The following is a 13,691-nucleotide window of genomic DNA, read 5'->3' as shown; positions in this document are numbered from 1 at the left end:
GCACAATCACAATTCACTTTATCGAACCAAAACGTATACAGTTGCAAAGCAAACCAATTGTGCAAGTAAACAACTAAACAAACAGTGAACGTGCAATAAATGCGAAAGTGGAATCTCGAAAACTCGAGTTGTCACAGTCAGCTCGTTGGCCTTTGTGAAACATTAAAAGCAACAATTTAATAGATCATTAATTCAAATTAGAAGAGGCCCAATCACAGTGAAGTACAGTCCACTTTAGTGTTGGCCCAATCATAGCTGTTGTGTTTTAAAGCGGCCCAATCACAAAAGTTCAACATCAGTTGTCGATTTTGTGGATGTCTGATTGTTTGCATCATTTTTGTTGAACATTTAAAAGATCATTTGAGAGGCCCAATCAGATTCCGAGATAGTGTGGATAGTTGCATGTGATTGATTTAATTTGGTTCAGTATTCGATACATTTGAGGGTCAAGCACATTTGAGGGCCTTAGATAACCTTGAATGTGGAAGAAAAATGGTGATCTGTGGGTGGTGTGTGTTGGCCGAGAGGTAGAAGAGAGGACGGAGATAAATGGTTTTAAATTTGAATTGTGAAATGATAAGGAATAACATCCTATGGTTCTTTCTTATAATCTCCCAACATCACATTAACCATGGGATCATATGTTTTTAGCATCTTTGACTAAACAAGGTGTAGTCAACATGGAGCAAGGGTGTGGGTCGGTTAGGATGAGGCGGGGCGGGGGGGGGGGAGTGGGAGTAAGTCGTAAGTTGTTGGAAGTTAAAGGGCGAATGATGTAAGTTAGATGCTTAAATGTAGTGTTATAAGTGTTTAAGTGTTTTTAAGGTTTTTGGTGTGTTCCATAACAACCCTCGAAAATGCCCTAAAAACGCTTCGTAATCGCAAAACCGGACCCGTGTAACATTTATTTTAACAACAAATTAAAAATTCAAAATTTTATACTCGGTCGCGGGCCGCGACAGACACACCCTTGTGTCTCGCGGGGCGCGAAAGGCCTTTGGTTGACCGGACACTCTTTGCGCCACGTGGCAGATCTAGGGTGGTGATTAGGCAACCCTAGCCGTAGCTAGGGTGCCCTCGTGGGCCGCGTGAGGAGCAAGGGGGTGGGTCGCGGGGTGCGGGGCGTGAGAGCCTCCGAATTCACGTATAAATAGAGCAGTTCAGCTGCCTTTCAATCTCGCTCAATTCTCTTTCTCTCTTTACACATATAGTCCGAAAATACCAATTAAAATACCCTCTAAAACATGAAGCTCTGCCCCGTTGTAAGTATTTTAACCCCCGATCACTAATTCGTTACCCTGCCCGATTGATCTAGGACCCATCAACGCATGTCAAGGCGCTGCCTGACTAAGTTCGTTGGGGTTCTGTCTCGTGATGTATGGCTAATCTGATTTAGATTATTTTACTACCACGCGTGCATTGTATGTTTTCAATAGAAACTCAAGAAAATAATAAGGAGGTATTTCCAGGAAGCCCGTAGAAAAAAATAAGTTCGCAATGTGAGTCATTCTCTTTTTCTCACAGTTTGTGAGCCATTATTTCAAATGTTTTACAAAACCCTAAATGTTTATCAATTATAACTACAGTGATTAAGTCTTTGTATTCTACAATTGTTGCCAGTATTATAGGGTTTGTATACAGTACTTGATAACCTTCACAATTGGGCATGGTTATCCAATGTGTGATATGACCATAGTCACGTGCCCGTCGAGTGACAAGTACTGAACGAGTAATTGGGTAGATATAAACATTGTAATCGCTCTTAATATTGTAATATTATAAAAGCTTATTTTTATAAACTAGAATGTACTTGCCAGTATTTCTTGCTGATAAAATATTTTTAAAACGCGTTTCAGGTAACATGATGTGAAAGCTATTAGAAGCCAGCTATGGAGCACTGAAGACTCAAAGAAAGTACCTATAAAAGTTACCTAAATAAAAGAAGTTTATGTTTTCAGCAAGTTAGGGTTTATCCCTATAAAAAGATATTATAAATGAAATATGGGTTTATCCCATTTGTTTAACACAAAAGTTTGGTGTTTGAAACTCTGAAATTTATTTCCTAACTACGATACCACCGGCTCATGTCCGCTGCCAAATTAATAAACACCGATACCACCGGCTCATGTTCGCGGCTCCCGTTCCCGGGGTGGGGTCGGGGTTGCGACAGAAGGTGGTATCAGAGCCACTAGTTTAAGCCATTTAGGTGTTCTTTTAAATACCTAAATTTTAACCAATTGTGTTAGGAAATAACTTATGTGTTATTCTGTGTAAATATGTATATTATTATTTTATGTTATTTTGACAATTTTCTTAGTTTACAGCATGAGTGATCAGGGTACTTCTGATGCTTATCGTCACCTACCTCATTCTCCAACGAATGAAGGAACATCCCAGCCAACCTCCGGATATGTAGCCGAATCCAAGGGAATCTTTGTTTTTAAAGCCAATTCCGAAGAACCTTTTTCCCCCCTAAGAAACGAGGGTGGTTTAGTAGAGCCAAAGTAGAAAGGAGAAAAAGAATGAGAAAAGCCCAACAATAAGCGATAGCAAATAGAGCCAATTGAAATACCCAAAATCCTGAAGCCAGACCTGTATGGGAGGAGGAATTGGATAAGCAACTAGCTGACTTTTATATGTTTAGAAATGTAGAAGTAGAAATGGATCTCAACCAAGTAGTAGTACCAGACCGACAACTTCTACCATTATTCCCTAACCAACCCATGAATCTAGAACAAAACTAGGAGAACCCACTTCCAATTCCAACCTTTGATCCAAATGAGATACCTAGGATTCCAGCACTGAACCCTTTAGAACAGTGGTGGGCTAACGACTGGGCAATTCAGGAAGTATTGAATAACCCATATCCTTATGGAGAACCATAACCACTTTACCCTGAACCCGTACCAGCTCCAATGCCGCCCATGAGTCATGAGAATGTGGAAGAACTTAGCCACTATGGTGAAGAGTTGGTTGAGGAGGGAAACCAGATCCGCCAAATCAGAGAGAAACTCATCTGGAAATATGACGAGAGGGAGATGCAGTATTAAGAAGATAGGCGCCTAATATATAGAAATATATGTATGTATTTTCTATTATTTTGATAATATATATATATGCATCTATTACAAACTATGACTGAAACTTAAACATTAGTAATTATGCATCAATATAACTATGACTGAAACTTAAACAATAGTAGTTATGCATCAATATATATATATATATATAGTACCAAAAATAGCCTCACTAGAACCAGTATTAATCTCCTGTTACATCTGGGGATTAATCAGTGAGATCAAACATGTAGTCAAGGCAGCTAAACCACAAACCATATAAGAAGCAGTAGAACTTGCTAACACCTTGACAGATGAATTGGTACGTACACAAGAGGAAAATCAGAAAAAGAACCTAGCTCAAAAGATTTCCCAAGAATTACGCTATGGTAATTCTTATCGCGGTAAAAGAACAAGTTCTTCCTCTTCACCCTACTGTAAGTTCTGTAAAAGGAAGCACTCAGGAAAGTGTGCTGTGTCCTGCAAATTTTGCAAGTTCCCAGGACATAAAGAAGAAGATTGTAGGATGAAAGGTAGTGCCCGAGTATGCTAAAACTGTGGGGAAGTTGGCCATATCAAGCCGAACTGTCCGAAACTAGCTCTAGCGACAAACAACAAAGCAAAGGCAACAGAAGGACCTAAGAAGAATGCCAGAGCACTCGTTCTGACAGCCGAAGAAGCCAAGATGATTCCAGATGTGATTGTCAGTACGTTTTTATTAACGATGTTTATGCCAAAGTATTATTTGACTCTGGTGCAAACCAAAGTTTCATCAATACTTCTTTCTGCAAACTTCTCAGTCAACCATTAACTAAACTTCACCAAGACTGCCTAGTGGAGACAACAAATGGAGATTCTATTAAGATAAGCGAAATCCTGCAGGGAGCAAGGATAGAAATTTTTAACCATAACTTTACCACAAATCTTTTACCCATGAATCTAGCCGGATTCGATGTCGTGTTAGGAATGGATTGGTTGGTAGCCAATCAGGCACGAATATTATGTGATCAAAAGTTTGTGCAACTAAGTACGCCAACTGGTGAATAGATCACAATTAAGGGAGACAAACCAAGAAGGTCAACAAAGTTTATCTCTGTGATGAAAGCAGCAAGTTATGCACGGAAAGGAGGAATGGTGTATATGATTTCATTAATCATTAACACTAAAGGGAAATAATTAAAAGATATTCCCGTAGTATCTAAATTCTTAGATGTTTTTCCAGAAGAATTACTTGGATTACCGCCAGATCGAGAGGTTGAATTTAGAATTCACCTGATACCCGGAACGGCACCGATTACCAAAGCCCCTTATCGCTTAGCGCCAATGGAGATGTAGGAATTGAAGAAACAGCTTGACGAATTATTAGAGAAAGGTTTTATACAACCTAGTTCATCGCCATAGGGAGCACCGGTGTTATTTGCAAGAAGAAAGATGGATCGATGCGTATGTGCATTGTTTACCAAGAATTGAATAAGCTTACGATTTAAAAATCGTTACCCACTACCGAGAATCGATGACCTATTCGATCAAATTCAAGGAGCCCGATTCTTTTCTAAAATTGACTTACGCTCAGGATATCATCATTGAGAGTACAGGAAGAGGACATTTCTAAAACTTCTTTCAGAACAAGATACGGTCATTATGAATTTACTGTTGTGCCATTTGGTTTAACCAATACCCCAGCTGCATTTATGGATATGATGAACAGGATATCTAAACCATACCTGGATAAATTCGTAATTGTCTTTATATATGATATTCTAATTTACTCTAAGAGTAAAGAAGAATATGTGGAGCATTTGCATATACTTCTGACATTGTTGAGAAAGGAAAAGCTTTATGCAAAATTCTCAAAATGTGAATTTTGGTTACAAGAAGTGCAATTCCTTGGACACTTGGTTAATCGTGAAGGAATTCATGTGGATCCCACAAAGATCGAAGCAGAGTCACCTACAGAAGTAAGAAGTTTCCTTGGACTGGCATGATATTATAGACGTTTTATTCAAGATTTTTCTAGAATAGCCATTACATTGACCAAACTAACTTGCAAGACAGTTAAGTTTGAATGGGGACCAAAATAGGAAGAAGCATTTAGGATTTTGAAGCAAAAGTTAACCAACGCACCAATATTTGCTCTGCCAGAAAGAACTGAAGACTTTATAGTCTATTGTGACGCGTCTAAGTTAGGATGTGGACCTGTGTTGATGCAACGTCAAAAAGTAATTGCTTATGCCTCTAGACAAACTTAAGAAGCATGAAGAGAATTATACAACCCATGATCTAGAATTAGGAGCGATAATTTTTGCCCTTAAGATTTATAGACACTATCTTTATGGTAGTAAGTTTGTTGTTTTCACGGATCATAGGAGTTTAAGATATGTCTTCGGACAAAAGGTTAAACATGAAGCAAAGACTCTGGATGGAAATTCTTAGTGATTATGATTATGATGTCCAGTATCATGCAGGAAAAGCCAATGTAGTAGCTGATGCTTTAAGTCGAAAGTATCATGAAAAGCCAAAAAGAGCGCGTGCTCTCAGACTAAACCTGCAGGTAGATTTAAATGAGAAAATTAAAAAGATACAGGAAATAGCAATCAAGGACGATGCTAAAGGACTGAAAGGAATGATTAAGGAATTAGGAAAAGGAACAGATAGAATTTGGAGATTCCATAAAAGAATCTGGATACCTATTCAGGGGAGCCTACAAAACCAAATTCTGGAAGAAGCTCATAAGTCCAAGTATACGATACATCCTGGGAGTGACAAGATGTATCAAGACATTTCAAAAGAATTTTTGGTGGATAGGAATGAAGAAAGATATAGCAACTTATGTTGCAAAATGTTTAACTTGCTCACAAGTTAAAGCTGAACATCAGAAACCTTCAGGATTATTGCAGCAATTAGAAATGCCAATTTGGAAATGGGAATTGATAACAAAGGACTTTGTTACTAAATTACCCAAGACATGAAAAGGTAATGATACAATCTATGTGATTATAGACAGATTAGCCAAATCTGATCATTTCTTACCAATGAAAGAAACTTTCAGTATGGAACAGTTAGCTAAGCTGTATGTAAATGAAATAGTTTCATTACATGGGATACCTTTATCTATTGTGTCTGACAGAGACAACCATTTTACTTCTCATTTTTTGACAAGTTTCCAAAAAGCAACGGGAACCAGATTAAAATGAAGTACAACTTATCATCCTCAAATGGACGGACAAAGTGAAAGGACAATCCAAAAAATGGAAGATATGCTTAGAGCTTGTGTAATTGATTTTGGAGGAAATTGGGATGATCATTTACCATTAATAGAATTTTCCTACAACAACAGCTGTCATACCAGCATCAATGCTGCACCATTTGAAGCACTTTATGGAGGAAAATGCCGAACACCAGTATGTTGGGCAGAAATTGGAGAAAAATAATTGTCAAGACCTGAAATCGTGCAAGAAACAACTGACAAAATTATTCAAGTCAAGGAAAGACTCAAAGTAGCACGAGATCGTCAAAAGAATTATGCAGATAACAGATGAAAACCATTGGAATTTCAAGTTGGAGATAAGGTATTTTTAAAAGTCTCACCATGGAAAGGAATTGTAAGATTCGGTAAGAAAGGAAAGCTAAGCCCAAGGTATGTTGGACCTTTTTAGATTATCAAAAGAATAGGACCAGTAGCTTATCAGCTATAATTTCCAGAAGAAAGATCAAGAATCTTAAACAGAAAAGATTAGTTCTGCTCAAAGTGAAATGGGATTCGAAGAGAGGACCAGAATACACATGGAAACTGGAGTCAGAAATGCAAAGGAAGTATCCACACCTATTCCAGTGAATCTCGAGGACAAGATTTAAAACAAGGTAGGGGAGGATATTGTGACAACTCGTATTTCAGAACCCATCTTTGTGTTTAATGTAATGTATGTGGACTTTATGTGACTATATGAACTTTGATGATTAAATGAGATGTTATGTTATTACGATATGTGCATGTATGTATGTAGTTGGATTGCACAAAATAAACCAATCGCACAAGCCTTTGGGCTTGGGTCCCTTATTACTCTCGGCCCACACCCTTTTCTGTGAACCCGAAACCAATGGGCAACCCATGATGGGTTCGGCCACCCACCTATTTAAACTAAGACATACCCATTAGTGGGGGTTTGTTCTCTCATTAGTTGCAAACACAACACACACACACAAACCCTAGCTCTCTCCTCTCTCTCGAAGCCGACGGCACACGAATCCACCTCTTGAAGCCCTTGATTCGGACCATCCTCACACTATTTGTAATCGGTTAGTGTTCTTATTATTGGTTATGTGTTTTGATTGATGGTGTGATCGATGTGGTTCTACATGATAGCTTTAGGATGCTTTGTAATTGATTGTAATGGAATGTAGGGTAGTCATTCGGCTCACATGTGTACAATTAGATCATGATAGGAATTAATAAAGATGATTATTAATCGAATGCTTGCTAATCGGCTGATATGTGTTCATATGCGGATGACATGTAGAACTGTTATATTGATATGCATGCTAGTGATCAAGAGCATGAATCATGTAAATATGTTTAAGTGTTTCGATTATTATTCATGTGTCATTCATAATTAGGGTTCATGAGAAATCGGTTGGAATATGCTTGCTTTGATCGATTATAGCAAACTTGGAAACTGTTAGTGTGTTTTGATTAAATGGATGTATGTTTGGTAATTATTTTGGAGAATTAATTGTATGCATGTAACTGATTCCCTAAATCATGGCCACATATAACGGATCGCACAAGCTTCCCATCGCACAAGCCTTTGATCGCACAAGATCAGATCGCACAAGATCTGATCTGATCGCACAAGTGTGATCGCACAAGCTTGGTACAACCGATAAAGCACAGGGTACTGTTTAGTTATGCATGATCGCACAAGACCTTGTGGATCGCACAAGACAGTACCGATCGCACAAGGCTTGAGCTACACACAAACTATTTGACCTGTATTACTGTTGGGCCTTAAAGCCCAAATATCAATCGCACAAGATACATTGTAATCGCACAAGGCTATAGCAAACACATAAGATTATCAGAATCGCACAAGTTGTTTATTGGGCCGTATGCATGTTGGACTACTTTTATTATATTGGGCCGGGCAGTGTTTGGTTTCAACGATCCACTCGCACAAGATGTTAGTGGACTTACAATTCAGCCCAATACATTCTAATCGCACAAGTTGGGCTTTACGTGTGTAACTAATGTGCTTGACTATTTACGTGTTTACCATGATCTATACGTGTTCGTAACCTGTTAACTTATGTGTGAACATATGTGCCATACTTGAACCTAGACCTGACTTGTATGGTAACCATGTTAGGACGTTATTGACCACTCTCAGCTCAAGTAACCTTTTCGTGTATCTGCCGAGCAAACCAAGGTGAGTTCACACTCTTACCAAGGCATGGGATTCCTGGGGTAGGGAATGGGATTGAATGATTATAGATACAGCTAGACTAGTAACACATGGGAAGCCCCCACTAATCTTCGCACACATGCCAGAAGGGCCGCGATACGAACACTAATCTTCGCACACATTCCTGTAGGGCCGCGATACGAATACTGATCTTCGCACACATGCCTGGAGGGTCGTGATACAAATACATCTAGTCTAGAATACATGGGAAACCCCCACTAATCTTCGCAAACATGCCTGGAAGGCCGCGATACAAATAAATACCATACATGTTTTACAAAACGAACATGTGAATTACGAAACGAATACTATAACTAAACAACCAGCTGTGAACTCGCTCAACTTTGTTGTTGATTCGTTGTTACATGCCTTGCAGGTCAATAGGTACTCATGGAGCTTGCACTGGGAGGCGTGGTTGTTGTGGACATGGATCGTGGATGCCATGTTAAACATTTATGACACTTCAAACTTATTACTTATGTTGGGTTTTACATTATTGCTTCCGCTACACACTTGATTACGTTTTGGTTTTTGAACACCTTTCGTATTGATGAATGATTTTTTACTTATTACTTATAATGTTCAATATGATTGGTGGCTTGATCCTGGTCATGTCACGCCTCCATGCGGTGATATTCCGCGTGTGGATTTTGGGGGTGTGACAGATTGGTATCTGAGCCAGGTTATAGAGAACTTGGTTTTAATAAGGGGAAAATGTTTTATTAAAACCAGACTATAACCTGTACAGTGCTCAACGATCCACAACGACGCTTCGCTCCACGTGCAAGACTCAACATTCTAGGTAATATGGTTATGTTTTATTGCCTACTTGCTAGTTACATAGAACTTTGCTCCTGGTATGCTTAGATTAACGTAACAATTATTGCATGAGAACACTTGTGTGCTTACTCTCTTCTGTCATCGCACTTTTGCGAACCCCTCTCACTCATGTTTCCCTTTTGGTATGAAGAACATGAGTGGATGCATTAACATGACTCAAGCCCAGTTGACGGCTCTGATCAACGAACAAGTTGCTGCGGCACTTGCAGCCGCACAGGCAGGAGGTCAACACGCACAGCAACCTGTTTGCACTTTCAAGACTTTCATGGACTGTCGTCCTAGCACATTCAGTGGCACTGAAGGAGCGATTGGACTCCTCCATTGGTTTGAAAAGTTCGAGTCCGTATTTGAGATGTGTGAATGCCCTGAGGCTCGCAGGGTGAAGTACGCCACCGGTACTCTCGAAGGCATTGCGCTGACTTGGTGGAATGCGCAAGTTCAGATGCTAGGGTTGGCAGCTGCTAACGCCACCCCTTGGAACGACTTCAAAGAATTGATCAAGCGGGAATACTGCACTCGAGATGACATCCACAAGTTGGAAGTGGAGTTCTATAATTTGAAAATGACGGGGTCAGAGATAGAGGCGTATACGAAAAGGTCAAATGAGTTGGCCATCTTGTGTCCAACTATGGTGGACCCTCCTATCAAGCGAATAGAGTTGTATCTTAAAGGGTTAGTACCAGAAATACAAAGTCATGTGACATCGGCCAACCTTGCTACTATCCAGGATATCACACGCCTTGCTCATCGCCTCACGGATCAGGCAGTAGAACAGAACAGGCTGCCTAAGCGTATCAGTGCTACTGCTACCGCTACCACTACTGCCACTCCTAGTGACAGCAAGAGAAAATGGGATGGGGATTCCAGCAAGGGTTCGACTACAGTTCAGTCCCAGGCACAACAGCAGCGAAAGACTGATAACTACCAGAGTCCTGGTCAACAATCTTCTGGTAGTCAAAGACAGGGTGGATACCAAGGAAACCTTCCTAAGTGCAATACGTGCAACAGGCACCATAGTGGTCAGTGCAACCGGGGTCGTTGTCAGAGGTGTCTCAAGATGGGTCATGAAGCTAAAGATTGTAGGAGTTCACGGCCTGCGAATCAGAACCAGCAACAACAACCACCAGTTCCACGAAACCAGCAACAACAACAGCAGCGAGGCAACAAGGGATGCTATCAGTGTGGTGCTGAAGGCCACTTCAAGCGAGACTGCCCCCAGTTAAACCAGAACCAGAACAACAACAACAACAATAATCAGGGCAATGGGAACAACAACGGGGGAAACAATGATAACAACGGCGCTAGGGGTCGTGTGTTCGTGCTGGGGCAGGGTGATGCAAGGAATGATCCTAACGTGGTGATGGGTAAGTTCCTTCTCGACGACTTTTATGTTACTGTATTATTTGATTCGGGTGCAGATACCAGTTATGTGTCATTAAAAGTTAGTCAAATACTTAAACGTGCACCAACTCCTTTAAACGCCAAGCATGTCGTAGAGTTAGCTAATGGTAAGAGTCTAGAAGCCTCACACATAGTCAAGGGTTGTAACATCGTTTTAGGTGGTCAGACCTTCTCTATCGATCTCATTCCTATAGTTCTGCGTAGTTTCGACATCGTCATTGGGATGGATTGGTTATCCCAACAGCAAGCAGAGATCCTATGCAAGGAGAAGATTGTTCGTATTCCCCGTTCTGGTAAAGAACCTCTCGAAGTTCAAGGCGACAAGAGTGGTGTTAGTGCACTACGTCTATTGACTTCGTCTTGTATCATGTAATAGGATAGGATAGAATATCCAGTGCACGAGGTTCGAGAAACGAAAGTTGGTGGAATAGAATGTAGGTCCGCTTATATGGACATGGTCCATAAGAGCGAACCTGTTTAACACATAGGTCCGCTCATATGGTAGACCAGATAAGCGAACCAGCAACTAACTCATAGGTCCGCTCTTAAGGTGTTCCTATAAGCGAACTATCCACACTATAAATGGTGCACATGTTGGTTCATTTGGCACGGTTCTGAAAATTGTAACGAAGTGCTGCCAGTTTGCTTTCAGGTTGTAAACTTTGTCAGATCAATAAAGGAAAGCATTATATTTAGTTTGAGCGTCTGATTCATTGATTCCGCCTTTGAATTAGATAAACAACTCTTCTGATAGACTCATTCAGGGTCAACAACGATCCAACAAGTGGTATCAGAGCACAGGAGGAAGAGTTTAGCTCAAATTGGATCCGTTTTCTGTCTTCTACACCTTCTTTTTCGATTTGGACAAGTTTCCACGGTTAAAATTGGACAAATTTTTCACAGAATGTGTATTAGTGGATAATAACAAATCCTTGAAACTTTCAGACTAAAATTCAAACTAAAAATGGACAAAATGGACAAAATAACCTTCGGTTCCAGGTTCGCTTTTTCGGACAAGAGATAGGTTCGCTCGTAAGGTTCGTTTTGTGATACTAGATTTGCTCCAAAATACCTAGATCCGCTTCAGAGGTCCGCCTTTAGTGTCACAGTCTGAGTAGATACGCTCAAAAAGTGTAGGTTCACTCGAACTTACTTATCAGGTTCACTCATCAGGACAAACCTGATCCGCTTATCTGAACATAGTTAGATTTGCTCGTGTGTCAAATTTGTCAAAGGTTCGCTTCAAGGACATCAAGAAGATTCGCTCGAACGGACATTAAGTAGATCCGCTCGAACATACATTTTAGATTTGCTTATTTGTACTGTCCAACAAGGGTTCGCTTATTCGGTCATTTTGGTTGGTCCGCTCATTTGTTCAAAGGAGTCTCGCTTATTTGTCCAATCTGGTTTCGCTCATACGTTCAATCTGATTTCGTCCAAGTGTCAAGATCATTTCACGACAATCGAGTGTCAGTGTATTTCAAATTTCTTGATATTGTTTACACTGATTAAGTTTGTTTGGTTGCTTTCAGGTGATTAAAGATGTCGAACAACGGTGAAGAGTTCTACAACACATTCTACAATGCTTTCACTTCCGAATCAACAGATAGAAGATCTGAATTGAAAGAATATTCAAAAGAGATTTTAGAGAATTTAAAGTTTGAGAACATGTACGGTAGTCAGCAGAAGCCACCAAAGCTAATGAAAGTTGAAGACTATAACTGGTGGAAAAACTGGTTTGAAGGTTGGGTAAAAGCTTTCGCTCCTGAAAGCTGGTTAAAATTAGTGAGTGAATATAAAGCACCAGTGAAAGAAGGAGGAGAGTTAATAGATGAGAAAGATTTTACTGAAAAAGATATAAAAGAGGTTGTGGCTGAATATAGAATGATAACGTTGATCAAACAGTCAGTGAGAGAGGATATTATCTCGTTACTTGAACAAGAAAAAACTTCAAAGAGATTGTGGGAAGCATTAGAGAAAAAGTGTGTTGGTAGTAATGAAATTGTCAAAAACAAAAAGAAATTGTTGGGTAGAGAGTTTGATTTATTCAGTTGTATGAAAAATGAATCTGTATGTAAAATGATCGAGAGATTTGGACATCTGAAAATGGAGTTGGCCAGATATGAAATCAAATATTCTGATGAGATGATGGTGGATAAATTGTTTGATTCATTGCCCAATGATCAAGAGTGGCAATATTTTGCTCTTATGCTGAAAAATACAATCAAGCCAGATGATTTAAAAGTGGATTTGCTGATTGAAAGGCTTGAAAGCCATGAGTTGGAGATAAAAAGATCCAAAGTCAACAGTCCAGCTTATCAGCAGAATGTGGAACTTTACTACAGAGGAAATGCACCACAGGCTGGATCTCCAAAAACAGCATTTTCTGCAGAAAGTTCAAACTCAGTGAACAATGAAAGTCTTCACAGTGGTTTTCACAGTGGATCTTCTTCAAACACCTCAGACCAATCTGCTTCAAAGAATCTATTCCAGTGTAATATCGCAGTTGATTTGAAGAATGGGCAGGACTTCAGCGAAGAATCGGCGAAACAACAGATGGTTTTCTTGGCATCTGTACTGGAATCGTATGAAAGCCTCGTTGCATGGAAGATTGGCAATACCAATTTGACGAAAGAAGAATATGATCAAATAGACCCCGAGGAGATGGAACTAACGGATATAAGATGGTGCATGGCCAGTGCGGTTCGTAGAGCACAACGGTTCATGGAGATCACGGGGAGGAAGTCAATTGGTGGACCATCTACCAAGCTGGGATTTGATAAAACCAAAGTGACATGTTTCAAATGCAAGCAAAGAGGTTCTACCAGAAAAATATGCAGTTGGATATGCATTTGTTGCAAATGATGATCATGATGCCTGGTGGCGAAGAGACAGTGCGAGATGGGAGATTAGAAAATTGAATAAACCATTTCAA

The sequence above is a fragment of the Helianthus annuus genome, unplaced genomic scaffold (assembly GCF_002127325.2).
Source record: "Helianthus annuus cultivar XRQ/B unplaced genomic scaffold, HanXRQr2.0-SUNRISE HanXRQChr00c004, whole genome shotgun sequence".
NCBI classification, from domain to species: Eukaryota; Viridiplantae; Streptophyta; class Magnoliopsida; order Asterales; family Asteraceae; genus Helianthus; species Helianthus annuus.
Note: the sequence above shows the minus strand (reverse complement) of the source record.